Source organism: Camelus ferus, chromosome 13 (assembly GCF_009834535.1).
Source record: "Camelus ferus isolate YT-003-E chromosome 13, BCGSAC_Cfer_1.0, whole genome shotgun sequence".
Classification (NCBI taxonomy): Eukaryota; Metazoa; Chordata; class Mammalia; order Artiodactyla; family Camelidae; genus Camelus; species Camelus ferus.
This window is the reverse complement of record NC_045708.1, coordinates 4,901,090-4,916,545: the sequence shown is the minus strand read 5'-3', so window position 1 is coordinate 4,916,545 and position 15,456 is coordinate 4,901,090. Positions and strand designations below refer to the sequence as shown.

The 15,456-nt window shown below is 56.3% G+C and overlaps 1 protein-coding gene across 3 annotated transcripts in view; it reads right to left on the bottom strand.

The window, feature by feature from the left end:
- The window catches only part of CAMTA1 (calmodulin binding transcription activator 1), an 828,030-nt gene that overhangs the window by 148,057 nt on the left and 664,517 nt on the right, over window positions 1–15,456 (bottom strand). The gene's annotated exons all lie outside the window — the stretch shown is intronic.

Below are 15,456 nucleotides of genomic sequence, written 5' to 3'. Positions count from 1 at the left end.
GGGGGTTGCAGGGAGCCCTGCGAGCTGGTGGGAGGTGCAAAGCCTGGGCACCCTCTCCCTGCTACATCTGAGGGCAGGGCTAGGTCCCCACCTCTGCAGGCACAGTGCTCAGGCCAGTGCCCGACTGGCTGACAAAGCCGGTGACCCAGGGATGAGCGGAAACGACGCAGGTGGCAGCTTTGCCAGGAGGAAGGGAGGTGACCCGGACACTCTTAACCTTAGCGGCCCTCAAAAAAGAGGCACCCGGAGGCAGGTCTTCTTTGTCCAGGGAGACGAGAACAAGATACCATCACTGCCAACACCTTCCTCCCGGAGCCAAACCCCAATCTCAGGCAGGAAACAAATGTCAATGGGAAGCACTTAAAATGGAAAGGGAGTCTATTTCTCCTTAACTGTCTCTGGCTGCACGAAATTCTGAGCAGCGATTGAAGGTAAATTGCTTGGTTTTCAATTTTAAGCTGCACTTATCCAAGCACGATCAGTCTTCCCTGATAGTGGCAGAAAATAATAAGTGTCTGATGCAGAGTTGCCCTGGTGCCCAATAACACGGGGGCATCGCATCCCCATTTCATTACGGGGAGACAGAGTGTGCCTTAAGCAAGTTTATTGAGATGATAAATTGGCCCGTCACTTCCCTTTGGGTGAATCTCCCGCCTAGAGGCTGTCGGTCTGGCTCTGGGGCAGCATCCAGTGGCCAGCCCGGGGGGGGGGGGCCCAGGTCACAGCAGCAGCGGCCAGGGGCTCCCTGAGGGGGAGTAAAGCACAGCTTTGACCAGGGCGGGCTCAGACCTGCCTGGCTGTGTGCCTGGGCTCAGACCCTGGCCCCACCCTGCGCTCTGATATGTGCCCTCGGGCGCAACCACCCTTTAACGCCCTCAACTGTAAAGTGCAGGTAGAGGAGGCGGCGGGGAGGGCTGTATAAAATACCAGTGCCGAGCCGCTCACGTAGCTCAGCGCCTGAACTCTGGAAGCCAGAAGGATTATGAAGCCGTCAGCCCTTCTTGGCTGGCAGCCGTTCCTCCTTCTGAGCCACAGAGCAGAGGGCTTAAACCCGACAGAGGCTCCTGTCCCCAAACCTATCAGAGCCTGGGTCCTATCGCAGGACCCGGCCAGCTGGGGATGCTGAGGGCAGCAGAGCTGGGGTGGGGCTGCCAGGCTGGTCCCTCCTTGCTCTGCCTCCTAGCCTGTGGCTTGATTTGGGGCTTGTCTGGGGTGAGGTTCCTCCTGGCTCAGAGGACAAGGCTCCCTTGCCAACAACAGAGCCCCAAATGGGCTGAGGCTGCGCCCTTCTAGGGGATCCCAGCCCCAGGGGCTACTCCCGATGCCCCAGGGCTCAGGGCAGCATCCTTGGCTATTGGCAGGCTGATCTAGGCCAACCTAGCACCTGTTACCCCTGGAGCTACAGATCCTGGGGCCGAGGGAGGATGCGTGCTGTGGGAGGGGCTGGTGCATTTTATGTTCTTTCCAGAAATAGTAAACATTTTAAATCTCTGAGCCTGACCTTCCGGCTCTGCTCTGTCTGAGGGCCTCTCTGCCCCCCACGACCCTTCCCTGGGGTGGGGGCATCTCCAGGTCCCAGCCAGCCTGGGATGTGACCCTGGCCAGACCTGCAGAAGCCGAGGGCTCGGGGATCCCAGGTGTCTGGAACCTGTCTGAGGTTCTCATCTCTAAACACTTAATGTGAAGATGAATGGAACTGAGAGAAGCATTTCCCCCTCAACCATGTAAACACGGAGCGGCAGACGAGGAAGTCACATTAGGTCTGACACGGGGAAGCTGTGCGGTATTACTCACCCTGATAAGTTTAATGTATAATTTAGAAACATATCATCAAAATGGGAAAAAAAGGGAAGAACCTCTTAAATAACTCTGAAAGATATTCAGCTCTGAAATCACGGGCGGTTAGAGTCGAGGGTGGGAGGCCGCCTCCCCGGCAGACGCGCCCCGCGCTTGGAGTAATTGGATTGAGATGGATCCCAGAGCAGAGCGCTTGAGGGAGGAAAGAGCCACCCTTTCCAGAAGTGGGGAGCAGGGCGGGGCTCCCCTGAGCCCCAGGGCTCTGCCCAGCACAGCAGGACTGCCTGCAGGGCTGAAAACTCCCGGGGGGGGGGTCACCGTGGCCCCAAGTTCAGAGCTCCAGCCTGGAGGCCGCCCAGAGCCCCTGGCCTGCAGGGCAGGGCGGGCTTCTTCTCAGGCCCCCGAAAGTCCAGATAAAGCTCCTTTTACAGCGAAGGGGAGGACCTGGAGTCTGAACAAAGGGTGCTTCCCTAGTTTCTGGGGTTTTATCTGCAGAGCATGTCACAGGCCGCACCTGCTCTGTTTGAACACAAGCAGCTGACACCTGCCGCTCGGGCCTTGGATGCTGCTACAGGAAAGAGCTGTCCATGCTGGGGGGGGGGGGGTCCAAGGGATGCGGGAGCCCCCCCCACCGAACGTCCCCCTTCACCTTCCAGACACCTCGGTCCTCATGCGGCTCCTTCGTTCAGGGCCCCGCTGTCTCCCTGGGAACTGCCTGACCACCCCTGCCTTTTCCAAGTGTCTTGAGGGTTTCTTGGCATGAACTCCATCCTGTCCTTGTGAGCACTTCTGAGGAGCAATGGCTGGGGCACTGGGAGATACAGGATTAAAGCTCAGCTCAGCTCGCCAGGCAGCTGCAGCCCAGCTGGGGAACTGCGCACATTTCCATCGGCAGATCTGGCTCACACAGGTGGTCCTACGGGGGTGGGGGCGGGGGCGGGGGGGGGAGAATGTTGGGGGTTAGATGGGGGCTGCCCTGAGCTTGGGCCTGGAGGCAGGAGGCCAGTGCTGATGAGAGCCCTGGGAGCTGGGGCTCCTGGCTTGTCTGAGGTTCAACACCGATCTGCTTCCCTCTTCCTCCCAGTGTGAGCCTCACACCAGGATTAATAAAACGGGGCCCCCACAGTTCTGGCGATCCCTGCTTTGTCCTTGGAGGGCACCTGCTCTTGCCTTCCTACAGCCCAGTCTCCACCCACAGCCAGCACGACCCCAAGTTCATACCCCTCCACTGGCCTCCCTCCTTGCTTACAGGGGAACCTTATGTCCTTCAAGGGCTGCAGTCTCGGGCCATCCACCTCTGCAGCCCCATGGCCTGCTTGTCTTCTCCTTGAATGTCTGATGGAGGTGCACGGGCCTCCTGGCTGTTCTCAAACACTGCAAGCTCACTCCCACCACAGGGCCTTTGCACATGCTCTTCTCTCTGCTGGGACTCAGGGTCCATTTCTCTGCTTCACGCACGTCCCCGCTCACATGTCACTTCCACCGAGGCCCCATCTTGGCCACTCTCTTTAAAACTCTGTTCTACTTCTTCTTTACCCTCCTTTGTTTTCATCACAGAATTTATCACGATCTGAAACTATATTACAGGCCCACAATCGAATCCCAAAATCCATAAAGCTCTGAAAACCAAAAGCTTGTTCATAGCTCATTTGGTGGCAAGACGTGATCTGAACTGACGTGAGGCTATTTATAGTCATGGTTCACCCCTCTTAGTGTGAATATTCATATATTTTGCTGCAGAAATATTAATACTTTTGATTACGGGGAGTTACTCCACACCCCACTGGGGACGTTACATAATATATGGTCTACGCACCATATCATGTTTCTCAAATGCAAAGTCTGAACGCCCAAGCCAGGCTTCTAAACCTCGGCGCTGTCGGCATCCTGTCCCTGATGATGTTTTGCTGTCGGGGCTGCCCTGCTCAGTGTAGGGTGCTGAGTGGCACCCCGGCCTCCAGCCACTGGATGCCAGCGCATCCCTCCCCTCCCAGAGCTGTGACCACCACGAACGTCTCTAGAAGTTGCCACATCGCCCCCAGTCAAGGACCACTGGCCAAAGTGCATCTGGCCCTTGGATTTTCAAGTGAGGGATTTCAGATCTCTCTCTACTGATTTGTTTACTTGCTTGGAATGTAAATTCCACAGGGGTGGAGATTATACCTGTTCTGTTCTCTGCTGTATCCATAGCACCTGGAGTGACGTCTATCGCAGAGCTGGCCCTTAATAAATAATTGTTGCCTAAAGGAATAAAGGATTCTGTGGTCCTCCCAGCGGGCTCGTGGGGTCCTCATCCCATGAGTTTATCAGAATGCCCTTCAAATGCCCCCCTCCTCAGGCAGAGAGCAGTGCACACACCCTGCCCTCCATCCCAACTCATCTCCAGGGAGGCATTAATACCCTGAAGGGTGTGGGGCCCTGGGCAGCTGCCCAGCTCCCTCATCTGACCCCACTGCCACTAGGAAGTCTGGACGTCGCTGACCTCAGCCTGCCCCTTTCTAGAGTGGGGACAACGACCCTTGCCCACTTCTCAGGAAATGAAGTCTTACAAATGACTACACACTCATTCACCACATGGAGTTGAACTTCCCTTATCTTCTTGTGCACCTGACACAGGTCTGGGTGCGTGGACGGGCCTTGTAGACAGGGGCTGACTTATGAAGGGACGGAGCCTTCGGATGACCCTGAGTGTGATCATGGACATGCTGAGTGGGGAGCGAGGGTCTGGGATGGAGGTCTTTGTTAAGCCTTGTTTTTTTATTTTTGCCCCAATAAAACGTGCTCAGGAAAGATTACAGGAGGTGGGAAAAGGTGCTAGGTCCCACACACATCTCTTCCAGTGATGCTTGCTTACGCATCTCTGCTTGCTTACTCCCAGGGGCGGGGCGCTCATCCCCACAGGTGGCAGCTCAGTCTACCAGAGGACAGCTCTAACAGTTAAAAACACCTTCCTTCCATCGAGCTGAAATCTGGTAGCTCCACCTTTTAGTCCCACCCCACTCTCTAGAGCTCAGAGCCCCAGCCCAATGCCCCTGGCACACCTCTGTGTTTCCGGCACCCCCAGGCTCCCTCATTTCAATACACATAGGGAGGCTGATGTTCTTGGTGTTCCCAGGCCAGGTGACTAAGCTCTGGCCAATGGGATATAAGTGAAAGGGGTGGGTACAAATTCCAGGAAGAGCTGTGCCTCTTTCCTTCCTGGCAGCTGGAATGCAGACACGATGGCTGGAGTTAGAGCAGCCATACTGGACCAGGAGCTGCTGGAGTGAATGGCAGAGCAACAGGATAGAAGGAGCCTGGGTCCCATGGAATTGTGGAGCTACCACACTAGCCCTCAACCACCTCTATTTACAGAGAGATCAGCCTTTATGCTCTGAGCCTCTGTTAGTTTAGGTTTTCTGTCCCTCCAGCTGAATCCAGAGCCCAGGCAGATCTTTCTGCTGGAGGTAATCACGGAAGACTCACTCATGGCCACACCCAAAGGTGTAGGACCAGGGGCTCGAGAAGGTCAGAGTGGTGAGGCCCTCAGGCGTGGGCTGGGGAGAGGATTCAGGAGATCAGGACTCCAGTTAGAGCACTGAATTATCGGAAGGACAGATAGCTTCTGACAGACCCACAGGAGGCAGTTCCTTCTCCGGCCGAGCAGCTGCCGCGTGGGCTGTCATTTATGGGAGTCGCCAGTTCCTTGTAAAGGAGGCCTCCGCTCTCTTTGGAGACAGACTCCTTGAGTAGGGGCTCCGATTTTGCGGGGAATCACAGCCAGCCCCTCCCAACGCTGAGAGTCACAGAAGCAACAGAGGTTGCCCTGGGTCCTCCAGGAGAAAGCATGGCCAGAAAGGCGGCAGTCACCGAGAGCCAAGGCGGCTGAGAGGAAGCCTGCCGGCAGGTGTGCTTGTCAGGGTGCTGACGCAGTCCCGAGCAGCACGCGGTCCAGCGAGGGTGGGAGCCGTCCCTGGGGCGCAGGGCGCTGGGAAGCCCATCCCTTCGGGACTTGTGGCCTTGCTTGCCTGTCCTGTCCCCAAGGGGCTGGCCCCTGGCCTGGCAGAGGACATGGGACCCTTTCTGCGGCCATCCCAGCATCAGCCTCGCCTAATGTTTTCTGGCGTCTGGCCCGGCCATTGTTTTCTGTACTTTCTCCAAATTAAAAAACCATCGCTGCCCCTTTCCTAGGTAAAAAGAGTGAATTTTCAATTGGAGTGTGTGGGAGGGTGTCCCTGGGGAACAGAGTAATGAAGCCGCTAGTGCTGGTTGCAAAACAAATAGATAAATCAATGTTTCAATTTTCTCCATGTGAGAGAGATGGCTGCGTTGCTTAGCAATTCAAAGAACATTACTGCCGGCTCTCTCGGAGGCAGCCGAGAACGCTACAAAAGTTGCTGGGGTTTGAGTCATCTTAGAACAACCAAACTTACATTCTCAGCACTGAAGCCAGTTGGAGCCAAGGATACAGGCTGCTTCCGGGAGAAACCCCTTCATACCCATCCTCTAGCTTCACAGCACCCAGCGGGGTGAAGGCAGAGCCCCCAGCTGCAGGCAGGCGAGGCTGACCCCGAGTCCCCACTGGACCAGCAGCACCAACAACACCCAGGTGAGGCCCCTCTGAACCTTCTGCGCCACCAGGGTGCCCCAGAGAAAGAAGGGAGCGCCTGCCCTTCTGGGACCCAGAAACCCCAGCCCAGCACAGTCCTGCCAAGGAGGGTGCTTCCATCCTCAGTCCTGCACAGGGAAACATAGCAAACTGCCTCCATCAGGCCCCTCCATCTGCTCCCACACCTCCCATGGCTCCCCAGCACCCTGAGCACAGAGGCACTGAGAACCACGTTCTGTGCGGTTGTACAAACACTGCACAGCATCCCATTTTCTCCACGACCTTTTGAGATAGCTTCCATTATCATCCCCATTTTATAGGTGAAGAAACTGAGGCTCCGCAAAGTTATGCGGCTGTCCTGGGGCCACATGGCCAGGACACAGGACTTCAAACTGCATCTCACTGAGCATCTCCATGCATGAGGCTCCACACGAAGGGCATGGGGTGGGGGAGATCTTGTTTGGGGAGGGGATACCTGGGCCCTCCCAAAGCCAAACCCCAAGTTTGCCTCTGACCAGCTGCCTAACCCAGGGACACAAAGCACAAGAGGGGCTTTGCCCCGTGCCTGGCAGAGTGAGTCCTCAGGCCTGGGTGCGGGGGACCTCGGACCTGCCGGCCGTGTAGACTTTGTGTCACGGAGAAGGAGTGACAGCATCGGTCCCCGACACGACTGTCCTAAAGCTAGTGTGAGGCTGCCTCCCGCCCCCGCCAGACCCAGCGTCAGCACAACGTGTGTTGAGGGCACTTTGGAGGCTGCTGGGTCCATGATGAATGGGGCAGAAAGCAGGGTCAAGAGACGAAGCCCAGATCCCTCAGCCTGGCACCTGGCTCCCCCTGTGGCCTGGGCCCCCATCTCTCCCTTCCCCTCCCTTGAACCCCTTCTCTCCTCATTCCCATCTCTGCTCACACTGTCCCATCCCTGCATATCCCCCAGCCTGGGCCTTCTGAGGTCCACCAGGAGCCCGTGTGACTCCCAAAGGCTTTTCTCACCAGCCAGCCAGGCTGTGTGACCCTCGTGGGCGGCTCCACGTGTGGGTGTCCTGTCTGCCACCTGGCCCACAGGAAGAGAGCCACGTGTCCCTTGTGGCATCTGCCCTTTCCAAGATGGGCCACACTTCCCATGGGACCCCACTGGGCTCCCCACGCCGATAAATCCGCTGCCATCAGCCCCTTTGCTGCCTCGCCCCCTCCTCCATTCCCGGGGCTCTCCATCTGGAAGGCTCCTCCCTCTTCCCCACACACGCCACCTCCAAAGCTCCCAAGGTCTAGCCCAATGTCACCTCCTGGCTCACACTCCCCCAGGCAGCCCCTGGGGGAAACATCCCTGTCCAGATGGAACAGACACACTTCTGCCGGAAATCCTCCTGCTGTCTCCGATCACACAGTTTCCTCTCTCAGACTGTCAGCCCCCTGAGGGCAGGGACAGTCTCTCCTGACTCCCAGCCCTGTGCCTGGCTTGGACATGAGCTGACTGGACACAGGTCGGATTTAGCTAAGCCACCCAAAGCTTGTGGTGCTGCAGCTTCTCACAGTAAATGCCACTTCTTGGGGTCACCGCCCAGACCCCCTAAACTGCACTACAGCAAGTAACACAAGAGAAGCCATATTTTTCCAAAGCTCTGTCCAGAAATGTGACAACAGACTTTGTAGTTAAACCAGCTAGAACTGAGGTCTTAGCTCCGCTACTGTGAGTGCTGAAGGCTTGGAAAATTCCTGAACCCTCCGTCCTCATTCCCCTGGTACACAATGGCAGGGAGTGACCACGCCTCCTCTGGGGCTGTCGGGAGGGCACGTGAATGCACGCCGGGACATCCAGGGTCCCCTTGATGCCACCATCACAATTACCATTGTGTGGTGCTGGCAAGATCCTCGTCCTTTCTGGAAGCCAGGCTGACTTCTCCAGGTCAGGAGAGGATCTCAACCATGTCACCGGTCTGAGGGCCCAAAGACTTGGGCCAGCTGCCTCGTCCCTGTCCTGTGGACCTGGAGGACTGACGGTCAGCCCGGGTGCCCCCGGCACATGCCCAGCTACCCCAGGGAAAGTCCCCTCTCAAGTCTTGCCCCAGGCCCTGCCCTCTCCTCCATGCAGCACCAGGTCTCAAGCTGGCCCTTCGATGGCAGAGGACAGCCCTTTCTCCCTGTCACTTCTTTCAGGAAACGAAGACTCTGAGTTCACAGAAGCGGGGAGGTTGGGCTAAATCTGCTGGCTGCGCTACAAGGGCAGGGGTGGTGGTGGGCGAGCCCGCACCGTGGAGATGGTCTGAACACCTCAGCCCCATCCCCTGGGGGCGTGGCCACCTGTTGCCATGGAAACGGGAGCAACTTGAGTCCCTGAGTCTGCGCTGGGTGCCTTGTCAGTGATGGTGTAGGACACGTGGATGGCCTTTCCCAGCAGTGGCTGTGGGACCCCAGGGCGTGGGCCAAGGAGCCTCCCTGAGACAGGCCACTGGGAGGGCCTGGGGCTGGGGACGCCGGGAGGCAGGCATGCTGGGCTCAGTTCCTGGTGTGCCCGGCTCCTTGGAGGACCCAGGGCCTTGGTTTTCTCTGTGAGAGAGGGAGTCACGGGATCGCCGACACACACAGCTCTGCAGCAGGCCACGCTGCAGGCCCCTTGTCACCCCCTCCTACAGGACTGGGGCTGGACAGCATCTGCGTGTGGCCACCTAGAACCTGCTAGTGATGTCTCCTCACCTGTTTCGAGAGAGATGTCGCAGCTGTGTGTGTAGGGAGATGAAAAAAAAAGTTGCCAGGTCTTTTTGGAAACAAGGGTTCCACAGTCAAGTGAGTTTGGGAAGCATGCCTACTACTTGCGTTTGAGATTCTCAACGTGATGTTAGCACATTTATAGGAAAATCCGTCATACTTTGTTTTATCCAGTGTTTCCCAAAGTCACCTGATCATGGAACCCTGTTTTGGTGGGACAGCAAACAACAGCGACCTTGAAACACAACAGTTGGAAATGATGGTCTGGACCAGGGGTTGGCGAACTACAGCCTCCAGGCCAAATCCGGCCCACCACCTGCTTTTCTAAATAAAGTTTTGTTGGAACGCAGCCAGCCCATCCACATAGGTGTCTACAGCCGGCATTCCCGCTGCAGCGTAGGGTGGAGTGGTTGTGACGGAGATCACCAGGCAGAAACTACTTACTATCTGACCCTTTATGAAAAGCCTTGATGACCTTTGCTTTATACCAAGGCCTTATGAGAGTATTTTAAAGAAATGAGGCTGGTGTGAGTATAAAGAATATAAACCTATTTTTATATTACCAGAAGCATCTCCAGCTAGGAAGGAAATCAGATGTTTAAAAAAAAAAAAGCATATTCCAAACAAAATCCTGGGGCCAACAGTGAGATCTCGCCGGAGCAGCCATCCTGCTGTGTCACAGCCGACCATTAGGGGGCGCCCTGGTCTGTGTCAGCGACAAGGCTCTGGGATGTAATGGCTGTGCTTGCTGGTGTCCCCCTAGGGGAGGCTGGTCAAGCTGAGTACAGGCTGGGTGAGGCTGAGGCTTCTCCTCAAAGTTCATAAATCTACAAATAAATAACAAACACCTACTGAAGGCACCTGGGAGCCTTTGGGCACACCTCACTCTATACACCAGTGTGCTCTGGGACACCTTGGGAGGCCACGGTCCTGGTCGGCCAGAGGGCCATCTCCTCCAGGCCTCTAAGCTCGCTGCCAAGGACACAGGGGATGGATGGCCCTGTTGATCATTCACGTTGATCGGTCCCGGAGCTGCTGCATTCTTGGTGCCCCTTAAATTCAGCCCCAGCCTCCACTTCCAGACCCTGATCAGCGAGTGCCCAATATTTGCACTGATAATCTTGCATCTACCTACCTCTATGCTCTGATGGGAGCTTACCTGCCCACACACCCCTGCCAGACCAACTCTACAATGTGACTCTCAAGGTGCCATGCTCCTTCTCAAGGACTATCGCTGGCTCCCCAGTGCAGCTCCTCTAAACTGCAGTGCCTGCTTTGAGTACTCTCCATAATACGGCCCCATTCTGCACCGTAAGGTGTGTAATGTACCACCGGACCCCAATGCTGAGCCTCCCTGAAGTTGGCCCCATCTCCTTGCTCCATTGCCTTGATATTTCTCCTCTGTCACCTACCACCCTGAAGTATTCAGGGAGGCAGGAGCTGGAAGGGCCCTTAGCAATCGTGGAGAATGGTCACGACAAATACTTGACAAGTGCGTCTCATCTTCCCCTGCCTACAACTGTGCCAGACATTGTTAATTGAACACAGTACTCTTTTTTTCTGAGCCAGAACTCAGACTCTTCCATTACAAATGTTATCAAAAGTGATGAATCCTATTTGTCATCATTTTGCTGGGGTGGAAGAATGAGGCTCTAGCAGGGGAGGTGACTGGCCCGGGATCACACGGCCATTTGAGGCAGGGCCAGGCTCAGACCTCTCCGTTCCCTCCTCCTGGTCCAGTGCTCTACACACGACAGGCCATCGGCAAACTCGAGATCCACATTCTGTAAACTGGATCCTGCTTCAGACCAGCAGGAGGTACTTAGCCCAGTACGGAGCCCGTGCGCCTGGGAGGAGACCCGCCTCACCTCCCTCCCTGTCTGCTTGGTGGGTGCAGCTTGAATGCACTAGGACTAGGGAGGTTGTTGGGGGCAGCGTGGGATGGAGGAGCCAAGTGCAGAAGCACAGCCCAGCTCCTGAGTCAGGCCACCTTGGGCCTGACTCTCAGCTCCCGAGGTTGTGAAGCTGCGCAAAGAATAACCGAAAGCGAGCTGGCACTTCCTGAGCACCTGCCCCTGAGAACGCCAAACCCTGCAGGCAAGTGATTTCCTGTGTTCCTCCCTGCCCACTGAGACAGCAAGGTGAGCCCATTTTACAGATGAGAATGTGGAGGCACACAGAGAGCAGAATCTTGCTGGCTGAGAGAGGCAGGGGATGTCCATGGAGCGGCAGCCAGCGAGAAGCACCTGGGGGCTGCTGGTGATATTATTAAGAGCTGGGTCTGCACTTACATCCCTCTCAGCGGCCCCAAAGCCCAGGCCTCAGGGTGAGGCAAGAGCTGGTGAGCCTGCGTTTGCGAAATGACACTGGCAGCCGGACACCAAGTTGGTTGGCGTGGGGGAGCCTGGAACTCCTGCCCCATTTCAGCCAAGCTGACCCGGAGCTCTCTCTGCTGACCCCCGAGAGTCTGCCAACCATTCCCAGGAAGGGGGAGAGGCCGAGGTGGGTGGGGTGGCTCGGGGAGAGGGGCAGAGCTGGTCGGGGAGGCTCATCCGCAGGGAGAGGGAGCTGAGTAAACCTCCCTTTCTGGAAAATGACCCTGCTGATCCCAGAGTTAAAAATAGCAGCAAGTATTGACCGGGGCCATGCCCAGCCCAAGTTATCAGAGCTTCATTGGCAAAATGACTGGCTTGAGTCAACCCCTCAGGCGATTTATTTTTCCACTCAGCTGCCCAGGGAGCACCCCACGCACATCCTGGGTGGCACACAGGAGGTCCGCGTGTGCCCGGCACCATGGCTCACGCACCAGGAGCCCCAGTGGGGAGGGGGCTGTCACTCCCTTCCGGTTCTGTTCAGACACAGCACTGATTCCGCTGTTATGAACCACACCTGGAAACATCTGCTTTGAAGGCTCCGTTCACAGGATCATGGGACCAGCTCTCAGCCCCCAGCCGGCGGCTCAAAGCCCGCCAGCAGCATTGCCTCCTGTCCTGTCATCACCTGCATGGCCCGCTCCTGCCTCCCGGGTGGACACGCGCACGGGCCCCCCGAGCCCTCTCTGGGCCCTGGCAGAGGTCGGACCTGGGCCCTGGCCTGGGTGGGCTCCCAGACCACGGGGATGGGTGTGGAGACACACCAGTGGCTCATCCACTGAAGTCACTTGGAATTACGTGGTTTCCCATCCTCAGGCAGCACCAGCCTTTTAGGGCCAAGTTCCCTCGCCAGGCCAATTCTCTTCAGCCTTCCTCATTCCCTGGTCTCTCCCCAACGGGAAGCCGATGTTAGCCGCAGGGGCAGGTTGAACAGCGTCCCCACAAGACTCACATCCACCTGGAACCTCAAGACACGATGGTTTTTTGGAAATAGGGTCTTTGCCAAAGTACTTAAGGTGAGGTCATTCTGGATTAGAGCGAGTCCTGGATCCAACGACTGGCGAACGTGTAAGAAGAGGGGAGACACACGGGGAGGGGGCCTTGTGAAGACTGGGGCCGAGCTGAGACAGAGGCACCAACAAGCCAAGTCACGCCGAGCAACGCCCGGCGCCACGGGAAGCCGGGACAGGCCTGGGAGGGACTCCCCCTCGGAGCTTCCGGAAGGAACCGACCCTGGCGACAACTCGATTTCAGACTTCTGGACTCCCGAACTGTGAAACAACGAGTTTTTGTTGTTTTAAACAAAAGAAACCACTCCTGCAGGGACTGCCAGCCTCCAGAAATGTGAAAAAATAAAATTTTGTGGTTTCAGCCGCCCTCTCCGCGGTATGTTGTCGCGGCAGTCTGCGAGGACTGAGACACATCCAGTGTGGTGTGGGGGCTGCCCTGCTCTGCAGCGGAGGAAAGTGAGGCTCCAGCGAAGGGTAGGGGCCTCCCTAAGTCCATGGGGAGCTGGGGCTGAACCCTCTTTTCTGCCTCCCAAGCTCTCTCTGCTCTCTGTACCCTGTGGCCTCCCCATCACAACAACGTTGATTTCCCTGCCCGGCAGGGGGTGGTGAGAACACAGGCACGGCCATCAAACCCGCTGACGACTGTGCCTGGGGATGTGGGGTCCCAGGCAGCGTCTGCACTGACCCTGACTTGGCATTGGTGAGTGGGGCAGTGCCAGGCTCAGAGGACAGACTGGATTAACCTATCATTAAAGGGCCCCCGCCTTTCATGCTCAGGACAAAGTTTAATGGTACTAAACAAATCTCCTTAACTAATAACTGATATCGGAACAGTTTCCAGGGCCCTGGCTGAGGCCCCTTGCAGCCAGGCTCCCACCACTACTGGTGACTTCCAGCATTCCGGGCCAGCCCTCAGCACGTGTGTGGACTGGCAAGTTTGCCCCCAGCTTCCCCTTCTCTGTGCTGCCCCTCTTCACCCTCCAGCCCCTAAGTACTAAGTTCTTCCAACACTCTCCAAAAGGGCCCTAACTCTTACTACAGTGTAAATGACCTGCGGTGGAATGTGGAAGCACTGTTAAGGAGGGTTACAGCTCACCAAGGATCAAAACCAGAAGCTGAGGGAAGGAAGCTCTCCTGGATGGATTTTAGGACTGAGTCAGAGGAAGGAGCCAGAGTGAGGGGCATCTAGTCCTGCAGGGAGCCTCAGAATCCACGTGGTGCTCCCTAGTGGAACCCTGTTCTCCCATCCAAGGGCTCAACAGGATTAAGCAAGGTGGCCCTGAGGCCTCCCAGGATCTCTAGTTACCAAAGCAAAAGCCATTTTTAATTGATATACTGCTTTTAATAAGGTAGAGAAATAGCCACATAATTTTAGAGACTTTTCCACTGAGTTAAAAAGATTAGGCCGGGCAGTTAGCTGAGTGGTAGAGCTCACTTCTGAGTGTTTCCTGACTGAGGGGACCTGGTCGTGGTGGCTGCAGGCACTGGGATCTGGGGCACATTGTCTGCACCTGGAAGGCACAATGGTGATGATGGTGGTGGTGATGATGATGGTGAAGATGGTGGTGGTGATGATAGTGAAGATGGTGGTGGTGGTGATGATGGTGAAGATGGTGGTGGTGGTGGTGATGATGGTGAAGTTGGTGGTGGTGGTGATGATGATGGTGAAGATTGGTGGTGGTGGTGATGATGATGGTGAAGAAGATGGTGGTGGTGATGATGATGGTGAAGATGATGGTGGTGGTGGTGACGATGATGGTGAAGATGGTGGTGGTGGTGATGATGATAGTGAAGATGGTGGTGGTGATGATGGTGATGATGAAGATGATAATGGTTGTGCTGATGATGGTGATGACAGTGGTAGTGGTGATGGCAGTGTTGATGGCAGTGATGATGCTGGTGGTGATGATGAGGATGGTGATGATGATGACGATGAGCATTTACTGATCACCTTTTATCTGACAGGCCATACTCTAAGAACTTTTCATATATTAATTCACTTCATCCTCGCAACAACACTATTAGGGCGATAATAGTATGTTCCCATTTTACAGATGTGGAAACAGACACTGAGAGGTTAGCAGTTGTACCTGAGGCTACATAGGGAAGGGTGACAGAGGTTGGCTATGATCCCAGATGGTTTGTTTGGGGCTGGATTCCTCCTCGTCACCTTTCAGTGGGTGTTGAGTGAGTCAGGGAAAATGCACGGCCCAGACTTGAGGCTCACAGACCTGACTGCCCACGGGAATCACCCAAGCAGCTTGTGAGAATACAGATTCCAAGGCCCCCACCAGTCTCTCTGGGGATGGGGCTGGGGATATGCATTTGTCATTAATTCCTTGGGTGATTCTGATGCAGCCAGCTCATGACCCTGGTGGGGAACCACGGGTGCCAACAACCCACTGGGACATCTAGTGGGGAGGTGTGGGGGCAGGGGGGCTATCAGTATATCTTCACAGCCCGTCTCCCATCCACCCTCTCCTTCCCTCTCATCCACCCCTGCTGTGTCCAGCTCTGCGGGGAGCTCTCGGCCCCAGTCCCCTGTCACAGCTTCTGCCTGGCACTCAGCAGCCGGCATGAGCTTTTGAAATTGCCCATCTAATTAGGTGACCCCCCCTTGTCCTTCTCACGCTGCCCACAGTCCTGCAGGTTCCCCCTGGGAGCTGGGCCTGTCGCCTCCATCCTCATTCCAGCCACGTCCCCTGTGGCCATCGCCATGCAGTTTCTGGAAGGTTCCAGCTTCCCGACCTCAGAGCCTGTCCCTTGGTGCTTCCAGCATGCGTGCCCTTCCCCAGTCAGTGCTGGCTGGCTCCTTGTCCTCCATCAGGTCACCTGGAATGTCACCTCCTCAGAGGGCCTTCTGTGACCACACAACCAGAAGGGGCCTCCGCCTCCTGCGTATCCGGTGCCCTCATGGGCCCCAGCAAACGGTCACTAGGCCGGCCTCATCCACTTGCTAACAGCTGTCTGCTCGGTGCCTCTTCTG